This window comes from Hyla sarda, chromosome 4 (assembly GCF_029499605.1).
Source record: "Hyla sarda isolate aHylSar1 chromosome 4, aHylSar1.hap1, whole genome shotgun sequence".
NCBI classification, from domain to species: domain Eukaryota; kingdom Metazoa; phylum Chordata; class Amphibia; order Anura; family Hylidae; genus Hyla; species Hyla sarda.
The window spans coordinates 389,422,968-389,435,584 of NC_079192.1; positions in this window are offsets into that span (position 1 = coordinate 389,422,968).

The following is a 12,617-nucleotide window of genomic DNA, read 5'->3' on the forward strand; positions in this document are numbered from 1 at the left end:
TCAGTGTAAAAAATTAATTTTTTACACTAACATGCTGGTGTTGCCCTATACTTTTCATTTTGACAAGAGGTAAAAGGGAAAAAAGCCCCCCAAAATTTGTAATGCAATTTCTCCCGACTACGGAGATACCCCATATGTGGGCGCAAAGTACTCTGGGGGCGCACAACAAGGCCCAGAAGGGAGAGTGCACCATGTACATTTGAGGTGATTTGCACAGGGGTGGATGATTTTTACAGCGGTTTTGACAAACGCAAAAAAAAAAAAAAAAAACACATGTGACCCCATTTCGGAAACTACACCCCTCACGGAATGTAATGAGGGGTGCAGTGAGAATTTACACACCACTGGTGTCTGACAGATCTTTGAAAAAGTGGGCTGTGCAAATAAAAAATTGTGTACAGCCCACTGTTCCAAAGATCTGACAGACACCAGTGGGGGGTAAATGCTCACTGTACCCCTTGTTACGTTCCTCAAGGGGTCTAGTTTCCAAAATGGTATGCCAAAATTTGCTCTCAAAAAGCCAAATATGACTCCTTCTCTTCTGAGCATTGTAGTTTGCCCGTAGTGCACTTCAGGTCAACTGATGGGGAACCTCCATACTCAGAAGAGATGGGGTTACAAATTTTGGGGCGTATATTCTGCTATTAACCCTTGCAAAAATGTGAAATTTGGGGGGGAAACACACACACATTTTAGTGATTTTTATTTTTTTTTACGAATGCAAAAATCGTGAAACCCCTGTGGGGTATTAAGGCTCACTTTATTCCTTGATATGTTCCTCATGGGGTCTAGTTTCCAAAATGGTAGGTCATGTGGGTATTTTTTGCTGTCCTGGCACCATGCGACCATGGTATTTTCTGCTATTAACCCTTGTAAAAATGTGAAATTTGGGGGGAAACACACATTTTAGTGAAATTTTTGCATTTTTTTTTTACATATGCAAAAGTCGTTAAACACCTGTAGGGTATTATGGCTCACTGTATTCCTTGATACGTTCCTCAAGGGGTCTAGTTTCCAAAATGGTATGCCATGTGTTTTTTTTTTTTTTTTTTTTTTTTTTTTTTTGCTGTTCTGGCACCATAGGGGCTTTCTAAATGCAACATGCCCCCCAAAAATCATTTCAGAAAAACATACTATCCAAAATCCCCTTGTCGCTCCTTCTCTTCTGAGCCCACTACTGCACCCGCCGAACACTTTACATAGACATATGAGGTATGTGCTTACTCGAGAGAAATTGGGCTACAAATATAAGTATACATTTTCTCCTTTTACCCCTTGTAAAAATGCAAAAATTGGGTCTACAAGAACATGCGAGTGTAAAAAATGAAGATTGTGAATTTACTCCTTCACTTTGCTGCTATTCCTGTGAAACACCTAAATGGTTAAAACACTGACTGAATGTCATTTTGACTACTTTGGGGGGTGCAGTTTTTATAATGGGGTCATTTGTGGGGTATTTCTAAGATGAAGACCCTTCAAATCCACTTCAAACCTGAACTGGTCCCTAAAAAATTGTGATTTGGGAAATTTTGTGAAAAATTGGAAAATTGATGATGAACTTTGAAGCCCTCTGATGTTTTCCAAAAGTAAAAACACATCAATTTTATGATGCAAACATAAAGTGGACATATTGTATATGTGAATAAAAAAAATTATTTGGAATATCCATTTTCCTTACAAGCAGAGAGCTTCAAAGTTAGAAAAATGCAAAATTTACAAATGTTTCATCAAATTTGGGGATTTTTCACCAAGAAAGGATGCAAGTTACCAAAAAATTTTACCACTATGTTAAAGTAGAATATGTCACGAAAAAACAATCTCGGAATCAGAATGATAACTAAAAACATTCCAGAGTTATTAATGTTTAAAATGACAGTGGTCAGATGTGCAAAAAATGGCCGGGTCCTAAGGTGTAAAATGTTCTTAAGGGGCTAAATGTATTTTTTTTTTAAACATGAATATATCATTTAAAATAAAAAGCTGACACATGTACTTTATGAAGATAAATATAATTCTACTTGCAACACCGTGACTGACCACTGAGTGCGCTGTTAAAGGGAAATTTACTCATAGGCAAAACTAAACACACAGCACATTCATTCATATATACGTAATCCAAAATGTTAAACCCCCATCTAGCGGAAATAATATATAAAATGCTGTGTAAAAATGATATATTTTTATTAGAATTTTTTTTTTTTACCATGTTCTAAGGTGGGTCGGGGGGAATTGAATAACATCATAACAATTTTACATATTTAATAGCCGCATGTACAAAACTATCCGTAGTACACAAGTCATTGTATTACTTTTATCATTTCTTTAATCTGTATGTAAGAAAATTCGGCATATGCAAGTGAGACATGAGTGTAATGTGGAGGTATTGTGCGCACCTGCTAGTTAGCATGCGAGCGGTAATTTCATTATTTAACCAATTTGCTGTTCTGTAATTGTTTAACCATTTTGCTGCTTAGAACACAATGCATCGCGGGCTCTTCCATTATTGAAGGCTAAATAGAATAATCTGCCGGAGCTTTCAGCTGAATTTTTTTTTTCCCCCCGTGGCAATAATGGATGTTTTCATCTTCCTAACCCCTCTGCTGGAAAACAGATCTATGTGGTTCTGGTATCAGGGAAGGTTATTTTGTTTAGCTTATGAGCATCATGCATATGCTTTTGATTCATGCTCGAAACTTGCACAGTATGCTAAATTCACCTTTCCTGTTAAGGGTTGAGGCCTATGTGATAGGCAGGAATTTCTCACTGACTAAAGGGATTTACATTTATACACATACATCCGTACAGCGATAATTTTAAATCTGCCCTCCAGCCTTACCGATGCGACATGTTTTATGGATTTCTTCCAAGAAACACAGGTGGATATATGACTTGTTTAACCCAAAGCCACCAAGGCTTCTTAAAGTGCACCTGTCACTTACTTTAAAGGGAAAAAAAAAATTTAAATACACTGGTGCCATAAAGTTATACATATTTGTAAATTACTTCTATTTAAAAATCGTATTCCTTCCAGTACTTGTATACTCCAGAGGAAGTTGTGTAGATCTTTCCAGTCTGACCACATTGCTCTCTCCTGACACCTCTGTCCATTTCAGGAGCTTTCCAGAGCAGGAGAGGTTTGCTATGGGGATTTGCTCCTGCTCCATACAGTTCCTGACAGGGACAGAGGTGTCAGCAGAGAGCAATTTGGTCAGATTGGAATGAACTACACAACTTCCTCTGGAGCATACAGCAGAGCCTGACCATCCCCGGTGAATCCTCCAGCCCCCACCTTTTGAGACATACTCAGCTATTCACTGACTTAGGCAGGACACCATTGCCGTTGGTGATCAGCAGGCCGTGACTACTGAGACGACTACATCTCAGAAGGTGGTGGCCACAGGGTTTAGCAGGAGAGTTGGGCCCAGTTCTGCACATAGGGGATATACTTTTAATAGATGGATAACCCCTTTAATAGCTCAGTCTCTAATGAGACAAAACGCCACTTGTGAGAAGAGAATTTACATAGAAAAACCTGCAGACAGTGGATTCCAACTTGAGTTTCTTGTGTTCAGAAACATCATTGCCAGTGATGATGGGCCCAATGCCAATGACTTATACAGTCTACGCCTGAAGATTTATGCAATATTCAATATGTCGACAGCTGCCACTCATTATTCCAGCAGATCCTCATATCTCATTTCCTTCTATCACTCTTCATTTCCTCAGTTGTTTTCATTTTTTTCTTACCATCTCTCGCACTTGACTTGCTTATGGTTTAATAAACACGTTTTTAACTCCACCTTCCGGGAAAAATCACAAAGTACATTAAGAAAAGTGCTGATCGGTTCATGCAAGGACATGCCGAATGTGAGCGCTTAAAGTCTAATAGAAAGTAAATCCTTAAAGGGGTATTTCAGGATTTTTTTCTTTTATTTGACTATGCTACAGGGGCTGTAAAGTTAGTGTAGTTCATAATATAGTGTCTGCACCTGTGTTTTATGGTGGTCTCGCAATTCGTCTGTGATTTTTGCCCCAATTTTTATTCTTAAGATCATACAAAATTAGTGTTGTCTCAGGTTTTCCCAAGTTGCAGTGCTGCCTGAGACATCACATCCCTATTCAGGTGTTCAGTGGGAACCTGTCTTTGTTTCAATGGGAGGAGCGACCGCTGGGTGGGAGATCATTCTGCAAGAAATTGCAACAGCTGGAGGCACCCTGGTAAGAAAACACTGGTCTATTATATTGAAGGCAGTACAGGTGTGTTTTAATGAGTGGGGTGGTTGATGTGTGGAAGGAAGCAAAAGGACTTCAAACTTACAAACAAGGAACTATGGGATTTGTAGTTTGAGAGAACCAACTCCAACAGGAAATAGCCAGTTCACAAAAAGATAGCCAAAGTATTATGGTAATCTCACAACATAGCCATTTAGCCCCAAGCACATATCCTTCCTAAACATGTCACTAACAGTCTGGCAGGTATGTACTAAAATTACTTTATGGTGGAGAACCCCTTTTACACAATAGAGTTGTTGATTGGGGAACATAATTTTGTCAGACATCCCTAAAGGGGGTAAAAACAAGACAACATGACCCCATAGATAGGACTATAAAAACATCAGCCCGGGTAGGGGGATGATCTCAGCCATCACTAACACGAAGCGAAGGCTTCCTCTTAAAGGACCGCTTGATAAACATTTATAAACATTTGTCGTATCTAACATTTTATTTTAATAATTCAGAAGGGGTTATTTCTATATTTATAAAGGCAAAGCAATGCAAAATTTATGACGTCTCCGTCTTTCCACAGCGAAGACTGCTTTTGCCGTTTTGATTCACTGTTGGGGGAAGCGCTTCTGTCATATTAAAGGCATAAAAATTATTGAAACATTAAAGAAGCAGCAATCATGTTGAATCAAAAGCAATAGAGATGAAAGCCTGCTTCGTATAGCCAGTAGCCTTCATTTGGGGGGGGGGGGGGGGGTAAGAAGAAGAGAATGACAGGCAGCTGCTAAGCTTATAGGTCACAGCCAGAACATTATTCGATAGTAAATTAATTAACCTCTTTCTGTCTGAGACTCTGAGGACGTACAATAATTTAAAAGTCTTTTATAAAGTTCTACTTCTCCAGTTAATTCCAGATTTTTCAGTAAGTTGGTAACACTAAGCTGAAGGTATTTTTTTTCTCGTTTTTTTCTTCTTCTGTCAGGGAATATGTTACTTTTCATGTGATGTCTTACTGAAGGCAAAAGTAGAAATGTATTCTTTCTGATGTCCGTAGTTAAAAATAAAGTCACAAGCAGTTTTGAAGAAATGCAAAGTCAAGGAAATGTGTAATGAACGGAGCGGCATCTATTAGCTTCTGATGTTATACTGTGTGTACATTAGGTTTCCTGGTTACTAAAAAACGTTCATTTATTTTGGAGCATTTTACAGACACCCGAGTAACGCTGAATTAAAGGATGCCAATTGGGTCTATAGTTGGCTCTCTGTGGTCTTATGGCAGGGTCAGGCTGCCCAACCGAAGTATACAGCAGCTCAGTGAGTTCAAATCCAACAGAAGGCAACAGAAGTTTGTATATTTTCCCCATGTTTGTATGGGTTCTCTTCAGGTACTCCATTAAAGGGGTACTCCGGCAAAAAACATCTTATCCCCTATCCGCGTGATCTCAGGTGCGGCATCCTGGTCATCCATGCCGGATGACTGGCGACTACAGCCGCCACATCCCCTCCATTTATGTCTATGGGAGGAGGCGTGATGGCTACATACTAGCCGCAATGCCCCCTCCCATAGATATGAATGGAGGGGGCATGGTGTGACGTCCCAAACACGGAAGCTCCAAGCTTCCAAGTTCTGGCCACTGCCGCTGCCAGCCTGGAGTTCTCGGGGGTCCCCAGCGGAGAAACCCCAGCAGAGGGACCCCCTGCGATCAGACATCTTATCCCCTATTCTTTGAATAGAAGATAAGATATTATTCGTCGGAGTACCCCTTTAAAGGGGTACTCGGCCCCTAAACATCTTATCTCCTTTCCTAAGGAGAATGCTGCCATTCTGGCCTGGAGATCGCAGTGGGTCCCAGCGGCCGATCCTCCATAATAATCCCCCATGCCATGTTTAGGGCAGGAGTACCCCTTTAAGGACAACATTTGCAAGGAGTGTGTATATTCTAGCCATGTTTGCGTGGGTTTCCTACAGGTACTCTGGTTTCCTCCCTCATCCAACCACAACCAGCTGGCATCGGTTTACTCAGATCTAGGACTGACCATAGGATTCAGGATAGAAGAAAGCTACAAGGTACAGTACAAGGAGCTTAATAAAATCTGTAAAAATGTAATAAAAACAGCAAAAATTCAAAATGAGAGACAGGTGGCCAAAGAAAGCAAAACTAATCCTAAATATTTTTTTAGATATATAAATGCAAAAACAAGGACAGAGCATGTAGGACCCCTTAATAATGATAATGGGGAGGTTGTCACAGGCGATCAAGAGAAGGCGGAGCTACTGAATGGGTTCTTTAGTTCTGTATACACTATGGAAGAAGGAGCTGACATTGGCCAGGTCAGTGCTGGTAACACATCATGTAATGTACTGAACTGGCTTAATGTAGAGATGGTACAAGGTAAGTTAAGTGATATAAATGTAAGCAAATCCCCAGGACCGGATGGACTACACCCAAGAGTTCTTAGAGAGGTAAGTTCAGTAATATCTGTACCCCTGTTCATGATATTTAGAGATTCTCTGGTGTCTGGTATTGTGCCAAGGGACTGGCGCAAGGCTAATGTGGTACCAATCTTCAAAAAGGGCTCTAGGTCTTCCCCAGGAAACTATAGACCGGTAAGTTTAACGTGCATTGTGGGTAAATTGTTTGAAGGACTTATAAGGGATTACATACAGGAATACTTAGGGGATAATTGTATTATAAGTGATAGCCAGCATGGGTTTACTAAGGATAGAAGTTGTCAAACCAATCTAATTTGCTTTTATGAAGAGGTGAGTAGAAGCCTTGACAGAGGATTGGCTGTGGATATAGTGTTTCTGGATTTTGCTAAAGCGTTTGATACTGTCCCTCATAGACGTCTGACAGGTAAGTTAAGGTCTTTGGGTTTGGAAATTTTAGTTTGTAACTGGATTGAACACTGGCTCATGGATCGTACCCAGAGAGTGGTGGTCAATGATTCGTACTCTGATTGGTCCCCGGTTATTAGTGGTGTACCCCAAGGTTCAGTACTGGGACCGCTGTTGTTTAATTTATTTATCAATGATATAGAGGATGGTATTAACAGCTCTGTTTCTATCTTTGCAGATGACACCAAGCTTTGTAGCACGGTGCAGTCTATAGAGAATGTGCATAAGTTACAAGATGACTTGGATAGACTAAGTGTCTGGGCATCCACTTGGCAAATGAGGTTCAATGTGGATAAATGTAAAGTTATGCATCTGGGTACTAATAACCTGCATGCATCGTATGTCTTAGGGGGGATTAAACTGGCAGAGTCACTGGTAGAGAAGGATCTGGGTGTACTTGTAGATCACAGACTACAGAATAGCATGCAATGTCAGGCTGCTGCTTCGAAAGCCGGCAGGATATTGTCATGTATCAAAAGAGGCATGGACTCAAGGGACAGGGACATAATACTCCCCCTTTATAAATCATTGGTACGGCCTTACCTGGAATATGCTGTTCAGTTTTGGGCACCTGTCCATAAAAGGGACACTGCGGAGTTGGAAAGGGTGCAGAGATGCGCGACTAAACTAATATGGGGCATGGAACATCTTAGCTATGAGGAGCGATTAAAGGAGTTACAATTGTTTAGTCTTGAGAAGAGACATTTAAGGGGGGATATGATAAACGTATATAAGTATATTAATGGCCCATACAAAAAATATGGAGAAAAACTGTTCCAGGTTAAACCCCCCCAAAGGACGAGGGGGCACTTCCTCCTTCTGGAGAAGAAAAGGTTAAGTCTAAAGGGGCGACACGCCTTCTTTACCGTGAGGACTGTGAATTTATGGAACGGTCTACCTCAGGAACTGGTCACAGCAGGAACAATTAACAGCTTTAAAACAGGATTAGATACATTCCTGGAACAAAATAAGATTAATGCTTATGAAGAAATATAAAATCTCATCCCTTCCCCAATATCGCGCCACACCCCTACCCCTTAATTCCCTGGTTGAACTTGATGGACATATGTCTTTTTTCAACCGTACTAACTATGTAACCATGTAACTATGTAACTATGTAAATAGAGTGTAAAAGTAAATTTTTCTCTGGAGGACCCAGTATATCCACACATTGATGAATTGCATGGACAGCCCATTCATTTAAGTAGGTAACATGTAATGCTTTATTTTGCCTGTGGTGGTGCTGCAGTGAATATAATCCACCAGAGATAGCTGATTGCTGTTGTTTCAATAGTAGGATACTTTGTGATCATGTGATCAGATAACTTCTAAAGGGTAAAAGGCAACATGAGGCAGAGGAAGAAGAGGGCCATAAATTTGCTTTAAAATGTACCTGTCTTTTCATGTATATGAGGAGCAGCACTATATGCACATTATACAACTTGTATAATGTATTTTTCAGCAGATTTCTGCTTTGTAGGCTTAATCTCTCATTTGAAGAGATCTTGGAGCTAGTGGGTGGAGCTCCCTCCTCCCTCCATTAACTTGTATTGATTTAACTTGATTTTCAAAGAAGAAGATTTGAGCAGAATGGGGTCGGGGCTGGGGGAAAGTTTGATAATAGGAGAAAGAAGCATTTTTGTCTAAAAAGAGATATTACAATGTTTCATATATTCGCTTGCACTATTGATATATGCAAAGTGTGTCAGTGCCTAGCATAATGCAAATGGCGTTATATTGGAAAATTGTCCCTTACAGTTACAGCTGTACGCTTGTATGGTGTATAGTCCTATTCTCCCCTAAAAGCCATACAGAAAATATCTTCATAATATAGCATCCGGTGAAGTAAACAACAGTATGGCCCAGATGATCAGAATCCATAATACAGTTGCGTGCAGGAGGTCTTCGAAGCGTTCCATTGTTTCATATTATTTAGTATTTTATTGTTACATAAAGCCGAGCCGTATTTCCCGCACACAGCAAGTTCGATAACACAAATGTTTGGCCTGCATGTATATAACAGGCCCATTTAGTGTTTACCAGGATATTATCAAGAATTATGAAACAAACATTGGAAATAATAGACACGTTAATTCCCATATTCTCAGAATCACTGTGTTTAATGCGGTGGAACGTGAACTCCCTACTGTACAAGCGGCTTAAAAAAAAAAAATCCTTTGCATTCATTCCTCCAACTTGTAATGTAAACAACCACGAGAGAGCGGCTGTGTCTTTGTGCTAAAATCGGTAAAATGCTCCACCTGCCCGCTTCTCGCTTGCGAGACTTAAACTCTTTTCCCATTTAATCTCTATTTTATTTGCTTCCATCTCTTTCCTTTAAAATGCTATTGATTTGCACTTTTTCTATCGCCCTAATTACACGATGCCAGCTGAGGTTGAGAGTCCGTGAATGGTACATGGCGGGTGAAAGATTATTAAAAAAGTAAGGGGTGGGTGTAGTGATGGAGGTGGTGGTGTTTAAGGCTTGTCGACCCGAGTCTGGGCTGCCTGCCAGCTCAATGAAAAGCCTCATCAACTGGATCTAGCAAGATGGACAGTAGATAATCTTCTCGGGTGCGGGCATGGCAGTCTATGGAAGAGATGCACGAGAAGAGAAGTGAGATTGGAGAGGGTTCATTTGTACCACGCACACAGACTTATAGAAGGGCTAAGTCATTTGTGTCCACTCGCGCTTCCATACAGGAAGGGATGCTTATCATTCTGCAGCCTCCGATCCTATCTTAAAGGAGCAAAACACATGGACATTACAGGAAGGGAACGGAGAACAGCGACACCTATTGGAGCAGTCAACGTCTGACAGGCTAAAGTGATTAAACACACAGAACGGTGCAAACCTTTTAGTGCTCTTCTTCTGTTCCCTTATGAATAGAGCTTTAAAATGCTTAAATGTGTTTAGTACAAGAGGTAACGTCAGGTTCCCGGCGAAACGATTAAGTACAGCGATACAACAATTAACCCTATGTTGAAAGATCTCCCAAAGAGAGTGGATGAGCAGATGGTGCAGTTCTTTATTGTGCTGTCTGCTTTATAAGTTATTACTTTTACGCTTACATTTTGTTTTGTAACAAAGCGCATGTTGAAACGTTATGTAAGAACAACATTGGGTTTGTTACTTCTGACAACAGAATAAGATAAATATAGTTAAATATGTAGCAAATTTTACTTACTTTATTTGTGGATATATATACTCATTGGTCACTTCATTAGGTACACCTTACTGGTATCCAGTTGGACCCACTTTTGCCTTCATTCAGAATGGCATACTTTCTGGAAACATTTCTCAAAGATTGTAGTCCATATGCCCATGATGACATCACACAGTTCCTCCATATGCCCATGATGACATCACACAGTTCCTCTATATGGACATGATGACATCACACAGTTCATCCTCTATATGCACATGATGACATCACACAGTTCATCCTCTATATGAACATGATGACATCACACAGTTCCTCCATATGGACATGATGACATCACACAGTTCCTCCATATGCCCATGATGACATCACACAGTTCCTCTATATGGACATGATGACATAACACAGTTCATCCTCTATATGCATATGATGACATCATACAGTTCCTCCATATGGACATGATGACATCACACAGTTCCTCCATATGGACATGATGACATCACACAGTTCCTCTATATGGACATGATGACATCACACAGTTCTCCATATAGACATGATGACATCACACAGTTCTCCATATAGACATGATGATTAGTGATGAGCGGCAGGGGCCATATTTGAATTTGCGATATTTCGCGGATATATGGACGAATATTCGATGTTCGCGAAATTTGATTTTCGCTTTGTTTGTTCTCTTTTCTTTTCATGCGAAAATCCACAATTAAATTTGCATAGTGCGCATGTGCGATTATATCTTTCACCTAAAAGAAGGAAGGGATCAGTGTCCCCTGGAAGTGCCGATATTCGCAAATATTTGCATATTCACATTTTCGAAATATTTGTGCTCCACATCAACTGACACAGTAAATAATACTGGAGCTTTTTTTTTTTCGGTAAGAAAGGAAAAGATGATCCTGCACTCACTGCAATCCACCGCTACTTAAGGAAGAGGCATCATGGAGGTAAAGGGGCTTGTACAAGGGCTCAGAGGCAACAACCGGTGGTTTTGTGTGAATAAGCACTTTTTCCCGCCTTGAGGCCAGAAGATGTGCTCACTAGCACGAAACCACCGGTGGTCATCTGCTGCTTAAGACCATCTGCTTCAAGGTTGGACATGTTGTGCATTTAAAGGTGGCATTCTGCATACTTTATTGGTTATGGGTATTTATCAAGTGGAGTTACTGCTTCCTTTCTGTCATCTCAAACTAGTCTGCCCATTCTCCTCTGACATCAACAAAACATTTTTGTCCACACTACTGCTGCTCACTGGTCACGTTCTCTTTTTTTGACCATTCTCTGTGAACCCTGGATATGGTTGTGTGTAAAAATCCCAGTAGATCAGCGGTTTTCTGAAACATTCAGACCAGCCCATCTGGCACCAACAACCATACCACATATAAGGTCACTTAAATCCCCTTACTTTCCCATTGACAAGTTGTCTTGACCACATTAGCATGCCAAAATGCGTTGAGTTGCTGCCTTGTGATTGACTGATTAGATATTTGATTTAACAAGCAATTGAACACAGATATACTTAATAATTTGGCTTGTTGGTGCAGTAGTGAGTTTTAAGACCAGTTATAATGTATTTTATGTACTGGGTGTGAACCCATCCTGATATACTGTATTTATATATGTAAATTGTTTTTGTAGATGGAGCAGTTCTGGTCCTAAAACATGTTATATGTACTAATAAAGAAGATTTTTATAGATAAGAGCTTCTAGATACTTCATGGCTGGTCCAAAAAAAGGGTCAATTATTATGTTTTTTGTCTGAATTCACACTTTGTTTTTAAATTACGGGTGCTGGATCCGGCTGGGGGAGGGGCAAACCAGGCTCTTCCATACCCCAGCCGGACCAGCACTGAACTCCATTTACTTTAATGAGCCGACCGGAGTAAAACGGTGACTCCGGTCGGCTCATTTTTTTCCCATATCCGGTTTTGTGACCGGACCTAAAATCGTAGTATACTACAGTTTTAGGTCTGGTCAGGAAACCGCATACAGGTCAAAAATGAGCCGACCGGAGTCACCGTTTTACTCCGGTCGGCTCGTTAAAGTAAATGAAGTTCAGCGCTGGTTCGGCTGGGGTACTGGAGAGCCCGGTTTGCCACTTCCCCAGCTGGATCCGGCACCCGTAATGTAAAAACGAAGTGTGAATGCAGCCTTATAGAGTTTTCTGTAATGAACCCATACCTAAGGTACAGCAGGGAAATTGCAGGAAACAGTTCATCTGCTTTGTTTAGTTGAAGCTAGTTGTTATGAAGTAGTTGGTGAACTAATATTTTGTAGGTAGGACGATTTGTCTGGGGAATAAGGTGGTTTAGAGT